The following is a 14,500-nucleotide window of genomic DNA, read 5'->3' on the forward strand; positions in this document are numbered from 1 at the left end:
CTGTCGTTTAATTCTGCCCCCCAAAACAAATTACTCAGGCAACTCAATGTGGTACCTTTTGCATAAATTGCCTTTTGTACAGCTTTTTTGGGGAAATGGGGTATAGGGAGAAAAGTCTTTAATGGATTACATGTAGTATAATTTAATGAGTATCAGTTCAATTCAATTAATGAAGATGATACCCTAACAGGACACACAGTCAAGTTCACATTGATTTCCTTATTGTCTTTGAAGGGAGTTCAAGATCGTTGATTCTTATTGCCTCATTATGAAACTTTTGCATATCCAGTATTTGATCATATTAGCTGAACCATTACAGAAGTTCAGTTAGCATTTTAAACAGTGTTGGGGTATATTAGAGCAAAATTAATGACAGACATGCATTTTGGGGTAACCTACTTAAAATGTTTTAATTCAGAACTAAGACTCCTAATGTACAAAGTAAGAAAAGCCACCTAACGATTTTGTTTCATTTTTCATTAACCAAGCATTTTTAAAAGCATACGATTGACTAATAAATTATGTGTTAGACATGCCCCATAGAAAACATATTTACATATGGAATAATGTTTGACTTAGCATAAGTAGACGTCCTATATCATCTTCCACTGGAAGAACAGATTTTCAGTATTTAAACATCATAGATGTCACACAAAATGCCATGTGAGGGATGAATAGCCAGTTTGACCATCATCTCCATATCATGACAGCACTAGTGACCAGCAGCCTGCCTGGGTTGCCCGATAAGAATGCAAAAAGGAATATCCTATGGAGTTAAGACAAATACTATACAGTAGCTAGCACATTCTCTTCTCCCTGGCTGCAGCTCTTCAAATCTCTTAAAGAGTATAATAGAGAGGTCTTTGCTCATGCAAATAGTATAGAACTTTAAGGGGGAAATTCCATTTACTAAGGACTGAAAGAGACAAATTTGCTGTCAGCATGCGTGCTATGGAAACATCTTGAAAGCAAACCAGAACTACGTATTTACTGTGTGGACCCAACAACATCGTGGTACAAAATGCCCACACTCGCTCAGGGGGAAGCAAAACATTATGGCAGTCCTCTTTACAGTAAGTACATCTAATAGTTATGAGCAATTCTTTTTTTCTGGGTGGGGATGCACAGGTATGCATATCCCTAAACAATGTGAATCTAAGATTGGCCTCATTGAGGGGCAGTATTTCAATATGAGTAGGAAAATGAGAGTACCCCTAAAAAAATTTTAAAAGAAAAAAAAGCACTGGTTATGAGTAGGAAGAGGAGCATAGTGTCAGTTCTGACGGCAATCTGTTTTCAGCAACATCCCAGCAGCAAATGTAAAGTTTGTGCCAAACCTGAGCCTTATATCTATCAAAGATGTGATCTAACTCAGCTGTGTTTCATCTCCAAGCTTGTACCCTTAAACTTCTAGATGACAAATGACTTTGTACTAATATTGAACAATGCCTATCAATGCTGGTTTTATTTTTTTAAATATATATATATATTTATATGCTGTTTTTCTGGGCAGTCCAGGTGGCCTACGAAACAAGAAAAAATGTAATATATCTTATATGACTCCAATAAAAAAATATAGCATATTCACAAAATTCACAACAAACATATGTTCACAAAGGTAAAACAAATTCCAGCCTCCATCCGGCAAGTAGGACAAACATTTCCTGAAGGAAGGCCAGTTGAGACAAATGAGGTCACTTACATACCAAACATTTAAAGCCTTCTGATACCACTTTTAACAGTCATGACCTCCCTCAAAGAATTCTGGGAAATGTAGTTTGTTAAAGCTGCTGGCCCCACAGACCAACAATTCCTAGCAACTGTACCAAATTGCAGTTCACAAATTCTCCATGACTGTTAAAGTGGTATAAGAGTGAGTTTAATGTACGGTGTGCATGCAGCTAGAGTCTTCTAGGCTTCCCAAAAGCCTGAAATATAACCACCCACCCCAGTTGTACAGGAAGTTCCAAAGGAGTGGAGCCACCACAGAAAAGATCCTCTCTCTTGTGGTCACCCACTTGACCAATGTAGGAGGTCGTGGACCTCCAACTGAGATCTAAGTAGGCAAGATGGTAAAGTGCACATGGTCCTTCAGACAGCTTGGATCCGAACCACTTAGGGCTTGAAAACAGCATTTTAAATGGCTTGCACAAAACCAAACTTCCCTTGTCAGCACAGTCTCCTAGGATGAAAAAATGTGGTTCAGGCTAGTTGTCTGTGTTACACCTTGGGTACCAGGTGCAACCATTCCCTGAACAGCCGGTCCCAGCCACTTGTGATAAATGAAGCAAGGTTCCAGGAAGTAACAGAAAGCAATGCAGAATGTCTTCAGCTTCTCCCAGGTGTGGTGGCAATGTCTTTTAGCTTCTGTCTAGAAGATGCTGCTGTTCATTGGATACTGCAGAAACACTTTGGTGGTCGCTGAATGGGCTAAAGTTGTGTCAAAGGGATACCTTTCCAAAATAACTGCTTGACCCCGGAACTCTTTGTGAACAGTGAATATGTTCATCACTAGCGGCGAAGTAGTTCAAAGAAGTATTTTAACAAAGGACAACCTTATTATATCGTTCGTGAAATGAGCTGAGGCAGCAGTATCAGCTAATAATGAAGATGAGAAGATATATGCTGTTCTCAGAAGCAACCGCCGTTTGGAACTCAATTTGAGATGAACCTAATGAAGCAATTTTCCTTTGCGGGATCTGGAGGAAACCAAAATGTAAAAACACGACACAATTTCAGTCAGCTTGAATGGGAACACGAATGATATACATGGGTTGCGTCTGAATTGTCCCTCTTCTCCTGCCTATATTTTCCTTGGGCTCCCCCAAATGAGCAATAAGGTGGCAGCTCCTCCTTAATTGAGACAGGTTGCAAATTACTGCACCAAACAGATGCTTTACAATGAGATTTCAAGACATTCAAAATGGAGGAAAATAGCATTCATATGCAAGCATTATTGGAATGTTGATTTTAACTATAGTTCTTTTTTTTAAAGTGGTAATAGAGTACCTCAGGGTAGCTCATGTTTTGCCCTCCAGATGTTCTTGGCTCTAAATCCCATCAGCCCCAGTCAACATGACCAATGGTCAGGGATGATGGGAACTGTAGTCCAACAACATCTGGGGGAGGCATCACACCTCTTGAGTAAGTAATGAGAGACAGAGGTCCCCTCTGGAATTTAACTGTGCAACACCATGCTCACAAGTTTCTGTACTGGAAAATGGGTTTTTCATTATTACAGAGTAAGACATGAACTAAATTCAGTAAAGCTCATTCCAGCTGAGTTTGATTTCCAGTAAAGCCATTTCTTCTTATTTGCTCTGATTCTAGTTTTTTAAACTTGTATCTTAAGGCCTAGGTATGTGTGATGATCCAATACTTTGGCCACCTCATGAGAAGAGAAGACTCCCTGGAAAAGACCCTGATGTTGGGAAAGATGGAGGGCACAAGGAGAAGGGGACGACAGAGGGCGAAATGGTTGGATAGTGTTCTCGAAGCAACTAGCATGAGTTTGACCAAACTGCGGGCAGCAGTGGAAGACAGAAGTGCCTGGCGTGCTCTGGTCCATGGGGTCATGAAGAGTCGGACATGACTAAATGACTAAACAACAACAACAATGTGTGATGACAGAAGGCCCATGTGTTTAAACCCAACCGTGCCACAGCAATGTAGAAAGGAAAGGGTGATTTAAGGAGTAAAAGTGGTGAAAAGGGCAGAACGTCTCCTATCACCCCTATTGCTCATATTGCCGCAGTCTGTCCTCCACCATCACTTTTCTTTATCCAGGTCCCAATCCAAGAACAGGCAGGGGGAAAAGATTTGGGGTGAGGAGCTGCTGAAGAAAAGGGGTGAGTTTTAAACTCTTCCCCTGTGCCCCTGTTTTGCTCCTTAAAATCCGTCCTCTCCCCATCACTTGTTGCAGGTCCAGGTTTAAAACACACAGATCTGCTGCCAACTTGTCTCACTTGGCCCTTAGTAAAACTTGCTGAAGGAATTCAGTCTCGTTCTTCCCTCAGATCTAATTAGACCCTGATTTAAAGCAAAGCAAATAACTTTGTGTTTTATACAAGGATGCTTAATTTCCATAGCCCCTTTCTAATGGCGTCTGAATTACAGAGAGAATGTTATACTACTGGAAGTATAAAATGCACTTGTATAAATTCTCTTTTATCTACGATTTTCTTCTTAATTTAAGCATCTGCTACATTACCACCATTCCTATATAAATATGGAGCTACAAAATTCACTGTAGGGAGGTGGGGAATCCCAGAGATTTTAGTGTGGTGCAGTAAAAAGGTAGTTCAAGTGGTTATAATAAAATATAACAAATTAATATAATTGACTACTTCACTCCGGATTTTCTTTTCTTTTCTCTTTTTGGCTGCTAAGATGGCTAGGTACAAAGGAGAACAAATATACTAATGCCTTTAATTCATGCTTGTATAGAAGACAGAATCTCAGGAAGCTTTCATACAAAGCATGTTCTCCTTCCTAGAGAGCACGTGTTGCGGTGGGGTCTGACAGGCCACCCCTCTGTTGCTGGGCGGATTAGTATGGATGACCATCCGCAGTGATTGGGTGGTTGGGTTACTGGGCAAATTTTGGTGTTGTCATTTAGGGGGACGGACCAAAGGTTATAAAATCAAGTCACGCAGCACTGACTGGTCTCTTTTGCTGCATGCATCGGATCACCCGCCCACCCTCCCTAATCTAGGGCTATTGCGTTGACCTTGCTATGCCTGTCATGGGGTCATCTGCTTTTGGGGCAGGGGCTCGGTAGGAATTTTGTCCATTTGGCTGGAGCCATTTGGTTTTTGCCTACTGCGTAGCAAATCGTCACAACTTATAAGGTTGTGGTTAGGCATTGGTTAAATGATTGGTTGGTGGAAGGGTAAGGATTGGCGGTGCCAGCCCCTCCAATGCTGCTGCTGCAAAGGAATTCCATTAAAGGAATCCAGGGGCTTGCCATTCTTTCGTCCGTACCCCTGAATGGGGCTTAGGGCCGCGCAAGCCCCTAAGAGCACGCGGGGAGAGGTGAGGGTCTGGTGCCCAGCTCCATGCTCTCCCCAATATTGTTTTCCCTCACTAGCTTTTGCTGAAATCCGGAAGTCAGTTCTGACCTGGGACAGATAGCCGGAACCAATGCCTAAGCAACCACTCACATTTATGTATTTTAATAAAGTTGTGACCAAAATTATGCCAAAAACCTTAAACAAAAATTATGTGTGAATTGTGAATTATTTAGGGGTGGTTTGGGGGACCTCGACACTCAAGCTGCAGCTGCTGACATTTCCTTTTCCACACCTTCGTTAAAGATTCAGAAGCCCTCCCCCTTTTATGCAACCAGACTTCCCTGGGCCACATCAACTGCTGGGTTGACAAATTTAACAACAAGCAAACCACAACAAGAGTCCTGGGGCAAAATACACAAGTCACAAGATTTTGGAGAGGGGCAAGTCTACATTCCAGCTACCACTAGTGACTTGACCCACAACTGTTCACACAGATTACAGTTCTTAAATACTCAAATTGTGTGGAGAAATGTTAGAGAGCATAATTAAATCTATACAACTAATTCTCGATTGAACATCTCAATTTTAGCCCCCAAATGCAAGAACCCACTCACACCATCTTCCTTTTGGGCACCCAGCACATTCAAACACAGAAAACCCCCTTTGTGGTCATTCTTTACAATAACTCAGATCCTTCAGATTATGTTGGATCTACCCAGCTTCCTAGTTGAAGTCCAGTCTATTAAAAAGGGTAAAGGACAATCCTCAGTTCCTCCCCACCAAGCTTTTGAGACAAAATTCTTAACCTGATAGCATACTTACTATTTAATGGATTTCAATGAATATAGGTCATCTGGTAACAGCAGAATCTGGAGATAGAAGCAACACAAGCAATTAATGCCTATTGTCATTGTAGTTGACAGATCCTACATGGAAGGTCCTTATGTTTTTTAACCAGTTCATTGAAGGCAGCTATCCAACAGGTCCAGCTTTTCTCACCTCGGTACTGATCTTCATCCCTTTAACCCCCACAAGTGATCAGACAACTGTAGTCTCATGACCAAAGAAGTCAGATCTGCCACTGAGCTCGAAAGGCAACAGAAACTTCCTTCCCCTATGAGAGCTGATATAGTTCATTCTGTCCAAGGCTTATAAAGTAGCAACTGAGATGTTTCTTACCGCATCCATGTTTGAGAGCTTGAGAAGAGCATTTAAGAATCCCATAGTAGCACTGACACAACTGACATCCTTCTTGAATCCACTCCTCGTGCTTGATGGTGCCACAACTCCTAATAAATAAATCACAACACATTTTGTAAGCTAAAGTTTGTGTGGATATGCTTCTGTTCCCAAACCGATATCCATCTATATTATAAAATTACAAATTATATGTTCTTTATTTATTCTAGAATAAGGTGCTGGTTTTGACCTTTAAAGCCCTAGGTCCCTCGTACTTACGGGACCGCCTCTCCTGGTATGTCCCGCAGAGGACCGCAGAGGTCCATGAAAAATAATAGCTAAAAGGTCCTGGGCCCTAAGGAAGCCAGACTATCCTCCACCAGGGCCAGGGCCTTCTCAGTGATGGCTCCGACCTGGTGGAATGCTCTGTTCCACAAGACTAGGGCTCTGCAGGACTTGATCTCCTTCCACGGGGGCTGTAAGACAGAGCTATTCCACCTGACCTTCAATCTGAATTAGCCTGATCCTCTATTTCATTTTCCCTTTCCTCTTCTATGAAGAAACCCTTTCTGGGACCCCACATTTAAATTCTTCCCTGGTCTCCTTGCTGGCCCTAGTAGGACCAACTTGGCCAGTTACCTCTGGTGATCATTCAATGTCTACTGACATCCCCCCCCAAAATGACCCCTGAATTTTTGAACTTTATGGATATTGATGCTGCATTTTATGTTGCAGCTGTTTTATGCTGCAACATAATTATGCTGTTTTAAAGTTGCATTTCAATCAATGTTTTATATTTGCTGTTAGCTGCTGTGAGCCTGGTTTTAAAAATAAATAAATTTACTATTATTATTATTATTATTATTATTATTATTATTATTATTATTATTATACAGGAACAGGTATTTTCCTCTTCAGAAGCACTTATTTGGGAAACTTTGGAACTGATGTACATCTTGCCCAAATAATTCACAGCCAGCCATTATTTTCCTGCCCACAGCATGGTAATGCCACATCAACTCTTAAAATGCCCCATGAAGGGAGATCTATATGATCTCTGCAGAATGACCTATGACTGAACTAACTGAAACTCTCCATGGGTGCTTCTAACCCTATCCTTTAAAACTTTAAGAATTCAGAGGCACCATCTGCCTTTACATACCTGATCCTTGTATCATATTCACAGTGTCGTCCAGTAAAGTGTTTGGGGCATATGCAAAAAGTTCCCAGGAAGCAAGTTCCTCCATTTTGACAGCACTGCCTGTTCACTTTGTTACCTGGTGTCAAAGGACAGGGGAAAAAAAAAGGAGAATGAAATTGGTTATTTAGGTCTCTGTTATCAGACTACCTCATGTTGTTTAGTCGTGTCTGACTCTCTGTGACCCCATGGACCAGAGCATGTCAGGCACGCCTGTCTTCCACTGCCTCCCACAGATTGGTCAAACTCATGTCCGTAGCTTCGAGAACACTATCCAACCATCTCGTCCTCTGTTGTCCCATTCTCCTTGTGCCCTCCATCTTTCCCAACATCAGGGTCTTTTCCAGGGAGTCTTCTCTTCTCATGAGGTGGCCAAAGTATTGGAGCCTCAGCTTCAGGATCTGTCCTTCCAGTGAGCACTCAGGGCTGATTTCCTTAAGAATGGATAGGTTTGATCTTCTTGCAGTCCATGGGACTCTCAAGAGTTTCCTCCAGCACCATAATTCAAAAGCATCAATTCTTCGGCGATCAGCCTTGTTTGTGGTCCAGCTCTCACTTCCATACATCACTACTGGGAAAACCATAGCTTTAACTATACGGACCTTTGTCGGCAAGGTGACTACCTCATATTGCTTCAAAATTTAATGCTGAACAGCTAAGTGCTGTAAAGAATCCACCACGTTTCCCATGAAGATTGGAGTTAAACTAGGGTCTTTATTATAAACAGAAGATGGATTGTGGACGCTGATTTTCAATCATTTAATTTGACTTCTGCATCATGGAATTAGCTCTCTTTGAGGTGGTTGCTCCTTGCAAGACGCAAGCAGTTTTTGTATTGTTTGTAGCTTTATTCCATCTTAAACAAAAGGAAGGATTTCTAGGCAGGTGCATACTTAGACTAACAATGCATTAGAACTGTTAAGGAAGCAATTAATGTTTTCAGTGTCAGACATTAAGTACAAGAAGCAAGTACAAGAGGCTAGAGAGAGACACATACAGACAGACAGACAGACAGACAGACAGCTACTTTATTTTTTTATTATTATTTAAAATGTTAGGGGGGAATCCTAAGACCTGTTGTGCCATGTGACATCTGAAGGCAGCCCTGTTTAGGGAAGTTTTTAATGTTTGAGGCATTACTGTATTTTAATATTTTGTTGGCAGCTACCCAGAGTGGCTGGGGAAGCCCAGCCAGACGGGCAGGGTATAAATAAAATAATAATAATAATAATAATAATAATAATAATAATAATAATAATAATAATAATAATTATTATTATTATTAAATAAATGCAATTGCAATGTTGCGGGCAGATATGTCAATATATTAGTGTCATCTGTCATTGATTGAATACATATTCATTTAGAATGTTTACATCTTACCTTATAGCTCTGAGAAGCTCTTGCAGCAGCTGACAAAACATTTTAACGATAAAAATTGTGTTTAAGTCTCATTCCAGGGATAGAAAGAATATGGTGCCAGGAATATTCAGGTGATGCTTTCTGCCTTTATTTTTCTTCCCTGGCATTGCCCTTTGACCTTCTGCTACAGTTTCCATTGGTCTCCGCAGAGCAAGTCTTCCCTGGATGGCAGTTGCCAGGCAACAGCTTCCACTGCTGTTCTCTCAGGTGAGGCAGTGGTGCTCAGTGGTTGGAGCTCATCATATATACCATTGTGGTAAGTGCTGACCCTAATTATAAGTGCTATCACAAATTAGACATGCAGATTCCAGCAATGTTTCTTCATGAGAAATATCTCTCTCTGTGCTAATGGGGGGGGGGGCGGAGGGTATTTAGCTGTTTATATGATGAGGATTACAAGATAATGCATGTGAATCACTTTGAATGTTTCAAAGGCACAACATACTTAAATGTTTATTTAGATGACTGAGAGCCAAAATGTTAAGCTTTGAGGAAATCTGGGTTCAAAGCCCATTAGTTGATCAATTCTACCTCTGTGACTTGGGACATCTTTCTCAGGAAGATCATAGAGTACTTTGAAAATTTAAAAGCCCAACTTACCATCTGCGGCCAAAGGAGAGTTGCTTTTCTTTTTCTCCGAATTAAGGTGATTTAAAACATTAAAGGTGTACAGAGGAATATTCAGCTTCTCCTGGCTTGAATCCTTATCACAGTTTTCTCCTTCACAGGCTTCAAAAGGAAGAAACGTGTCAAACTCACAGTAGGGGCTAATCTGTCATTTCTGCACATGCAACCATGAAGCAACAGTACACAAAGGTGACGTACTTGTATCAAGCCGCATAAAAAGATATATGCAGTATTTTATTCTTAAAACAGTTTTCTTGAAGCTTCATTTTAGTGGAATAGGGATGGGAAAATCAAAGGGGAAAACCACCTTTGACAGAAAGAAGAGAAGTTGTGTTCTATAAAGTGCAAGTCAGCTAAACTATACTGGGAGTAAGCCCATTGATTTTAATAGGTCTACTCCAAGCATTACTGCATACATTTAGAAGACACATACCCAAGAATCCTGGGAACTGCAGTATACACCCCTCAGAGCTACAATTCCCAGAAACCTTAACAAATTATGGTTAAGGGTAATAGAGGCAGATTTGAAAAAAAAGGGAAAAATCACAGGGTTGCAAATTAATTGGTCCAGATCAGAGATGATACTTAACTATGATGAAGATGAAAAATGATTTTTTTGGAAGGAAATAAAAATAGATATATAACTAAGAAATGTAATAAAGTACTTGCGAATAATTATAACAAGAAATTTAGAAAATTTAGAATTTTAACAAATTAAAGAGGGAAATTAAGGAAACGGAGGAATGTAAGAACATTAAGCTTTCATGGTTTGGAAGAATAGCGATAATTAAAATGAATTTTTTTCTAGAATTTTTTTATATATATATAGAATGTTGCCAATTAAGATATCTGAGACAGAGATAAGGGGTTAGCAACGTAGGATCAAGAAATTTTGTAATGGGGATAAGAAATTAACAAAAGAAGATGGTAAAAAACAAAACGAAACAAAAACAAATTATAGTTCACAGGATTCTTGGTGTGTGTGTGTGTTTTTTTTTAATGTACGCAGCCTCACGTTGGATATCACCGATAATGGAACTTCTAAGATAATACCATCATTTCTGGACTTTCTCAAAGTCTCTCAGTGTGAGGCAAATCACCTACAATACATATGTGTTACACAGGGTGCTACCCAGTCCACCCCATTGTACATCTTGGTATCAGGGACCAGAGATCAGAAATACCTGCCTTTCAGGTATTCTGCACTCCAAGTTTATGGGAAGCTGCTATGAGGAAAAGCGCTTCATTTCTACAATACTAGGTATATACTAACCCTATTAACATCAAGAAAACACCTTCATGGTACACTTTTCGGTGCCTGCTAAAATATTACTACTTAGATAAGATGCTTAGAAAGTTGAGGTAATTTTAATCTGTTTTAGTATTTTAGCTTTTGTACATTTTAATGCATGGTTGTGAATTTTTATTTTTATTTTACTGTTTTATCTTTTGTAAACTGCTTTGAGGTCTTTTACAAGCAAGCAGCATGTAAATTTTATGAAATAAATATAGTAATAATTTTTGAACGTGAATGATCTGCAGTGACATCTTTTGTTTGGTTTACATGAAAAATACACAAAGCAGGTATTCTTAAGAGTTTCCTTACCGCCTCCAAACTGGATTACTTGAACTGAGAGAGCCGCAGTAATGAAAACCCTGAAACAGAGGGAAATTGCACAAACCAAAAGAATGATTTTAAAACGATGCTAGTCTAAATCTCATAGAAACTTAAAGCCATAATTAATACTCATGATAACATGCCCAAGAACTATAGTCTGCCTAACATGACATGCAGGAAAATGAAAGACAAATCAGTCCTTAGATACAAAAGTTACTGAATACAGTGTTTGCTACAAGAAATATAATTCTCAGTTGTTTAGCCCAGATGTGGAATTACCAGGAGAAATAAACAGCAACAAAGTTTGTATGAGATGTACTATATTACTTTACCTTAAAGCCCGCATTGTTTCAGCACTTCGCTCTTTCCAGTGTTCACCAAATCTACCTGCTGGAAACAATGAAAAACTCTACTACAGATGTCAATCAGAGCCTCAGAAAACAAATGAAAGCTGAATGAGGTGGTGCAATTTATAGGAAGAAGCGAGCTTCAACAATTAACCCCTTCTTGTTTTCTCCGCCCATCGTGTCACCTGACTTCCATCAATTTAATATTTTGCCTGGGGGTGGGAGTGATGTATATTTATTTATAAAAAATACTTGTATTCCCCAATTGCATTTTTTTAAAGAAATCAAAGCAGTTTACAACCACACACAAACAAATTTACATGCAACAAAAAACATGTAAAAATTTAAAATCACAGGTCATCAGCTAACTGTTACAGAAGAAATTTCCTTTATTGTCTTAATGTCCTTTCATTGGTCTTTGAAATCAAGACCTTCCACTTTCAGGTATAGCTGATTTGGATTCATATCTACACGCAGCACCTTTTCTATGCCTTTTTTTCTTGATAGTGAATATTTTTTACAAATATTTTCTATGGTATTTAAATTTATTTCCTTGGTCTGCTTGACCAATGGGAAAGGCAAAGGAAGAGGAGAGCAGGGGTGTGGGAGAATGGTCTAAAACAATGAGCCCCCCCCATTGATATTCTTCATATTATTTCAGTGAGAAATTTCTTGATACTACTACTTCCACAGCCTCTTGAATCTCAACAGATACAAATGCAAAGTTCTGCATGTAAGCCTACATAATGCAAATCAATAATACTAATAATAATAATAATAATAATAATAATAATAATAATAATAATAATAATTTATTATTTATACCCCGCCCATCTGGCTGCGTTTCCCCAGCCACTCTGGGCAGCTCCCAATGGAATATTAAAAACACAATAAAAGATCAAACATTTGAAACTTCCCTAAACAGGGTTGCCTTCAGATGTCTTCCAAAAGCCAGATAGTTGTTTATTTCCTTGACATTCCACAAGGCAGGTGCCACTACTGAGAAGAACGATAGGAAGAAGGATAGCTGACTTGACAGTAGTACACGTGAAAGTGATCTCTGGATAGATTATGTCACTTCAGCCCAGGATCCCCTTTATCTTTGAGGCTGAGCACACACCTTGGGAGTCATCATGGGGAAGCTACTAAAAATGTCTTTCTTCAGTAGAGAATTCCTTATCTGGCTGGAACGCAGTGATGCCTCTTATGTGCAACTCCATCATGGCGTTGCCATGCCCTTGGTCCATGTTTCAAGTGAGCTTCCACAAAAGTCTTCTTGGATAATCTACAGTCACTCTGACTTCATGCCATTTTAAAGCATGACTGTGAAAAGGCATACAAAGCCCTCTGGATATTCGGAAGCGTGAATGGGAAACCTGTGACCCTCCAAATATTGCTGGACTCCCAACTCCCATCAGCCCCCACCAACTTGTCCAGTGGTCAGGGATGATGGGAGTTGTAGACTAGTAACATTCTGAGGATGCTATAAAATTTGGCCCATGGTTATTCTACCAATAGCCTTCTCCAATCCCATCTTCTGCTGCTTATGGATGAAAAGAAAAGGAAGAAGTTTGATGTCAGAATGATCTTTATTTACATATATTAAGTAAAATAGAAACATTGCCACTCGACCCCACCCCCACCCATCTCCCCCCCTCCACCTCTTTCCCCCTTTTCTTCCTAATGTCTCAACAAATGAAACTGATTTGTAAAATATTACATGGAGAGAAAAAAAATATGAGAGACATTGCACACACTTTTGTAAATCAAGAAAATATTTAATAATAATAATAATAATAATAATAATAATAATCTTTATTATTCCTTACATTTTAAACATCTCAGTTGCTCACTATTATTGTTATTATTTGAGTCCCAATCAAATATGGCTGAAGCCCAGCATTGAACTGGGTATCCTTAAATCCACTGAAACCATTAACGAGTCTGTTACTATATAGTAACATTTGATTGATTGAAACTAGCAATACACAGAACTCTGTGTGCTGGATTTAGGACTTTGTCTTCAAGGTATTTAGCAAATAAATATTGTATAACATTTGTGGGGGACAGATAATGTAGTTATAAGAGGACTAAGCCAGAATAGAAGGGATGCGGGTGGTGCTGTGCTCTAAACCACTGAACCTCTTGGGCTTGCCGATCAGAAGGTCGGCGGTTCGAATCCCCACGACAGGGTGAGCTCCTGTTGCTTGGTCTCAGCTCCTGCCAACCTAGCATTTCGAAAGCACACCAAAAAGTGCAAGTAGATAAATTGGTACCGCTCCGGCAGGAAGGTAAATGGCTGCTCTGGTTTCAGTGTTCCGTTGCGCCAGAAGCAGCTTAGTCATGCTGGCCACATGACCCGGAAAAACTGTCTGCGGACAAACACCGGCTCCCTTGGCCTGTAAAGTGAGATGAGCTCCGCAACCCCAGAGTCATCTGTGACTAGACTTAACTGTCAGGGGTCCTTCACCATTACCTTTTAAAGCCAGAATAGAGGAAAATATATGCTACTGAACAGAGAGGTACTGCCAATACCCAAAGTGCTCTTATTGAGTAAATGCTAATGCTTAATCAATTATATTTATGATTTTGTATTTACGGTGAGTGACTCATATCTGATATATGGTGATGATATATAGAAGAGTTTGCTGCTTTTAGGTTGCCCGCTTACTGGGGAGTAAACCCTATTGAGAACCAATGAACTGTTGTGTTGGACTAGGGCCTAACCTACCTCCCAGGGTTGTTGTGGGAATAACATACAGAGCAGGAAAACTATGTCCACCACCTTGAATTCCTGGGAGGAAAAGTAGGATATAAATGCAATCACGGCCTCGGTCCAGTATATCTGAAGGAGCGTCTCCACCCCCATCGTTCTACCCGGACACTGAGGTCCAGCACCGAGGGCCTTCTGGCGGTTCCCTCACTGCGAGAAGCCAAGTTACAGGGAACCAGGCAGAGGGCCTTCTCGGTAGTGGCGCCCTCCCTGTGGAACGCCCTCCCACCAGATGTCAGAGAGAACAACAACTACCAGGCTTTTAGAAGACATCTGAAGGCAGCCCTGTTTCGGGAAGCTTTTAATGTTTGATGTATTATAGTA

At 40.1% G+C, this 14,500-nt stretch overlaps 1 long non-coding RNA gene across 1 annotated transcript in view; it reads left to right on the plus strand.

Moving 5' to 3' along the window:
- Positions 1-9,647, plus strand: part of LOC308597893 — a 28,281-nt gene extending 18,634 nt beyond the window's left edge. Inside the window, exons 2-3 of the long non-coding RNA XR_014013260.1 lie at positions 8,942-9,067; positions 9,540-9,647. This is a non-coding gene — a long non-coding RNA (uncharacterized lncRNA). The remainder of the gene's footprint in view (positions 1-8,941; positions 9,068-9,539) is intronic.
- The last annotated feature ends 4,853 nt before the right edge of the window (positions 9,648-14,500 follow it).

Source organism: Podarcis bocagei, assembly GCF_964188305.1.
Source record: "Podarcis bocagei genome assembly, chromosome: 11".
Classification (NCBI taxonomy): domain Eukaryota; kingdom Metazoa; phylum Chordata; class Lepidosauria; order Squamata; family Lacertidae; genus Podarcis; species Podarcis bocagei.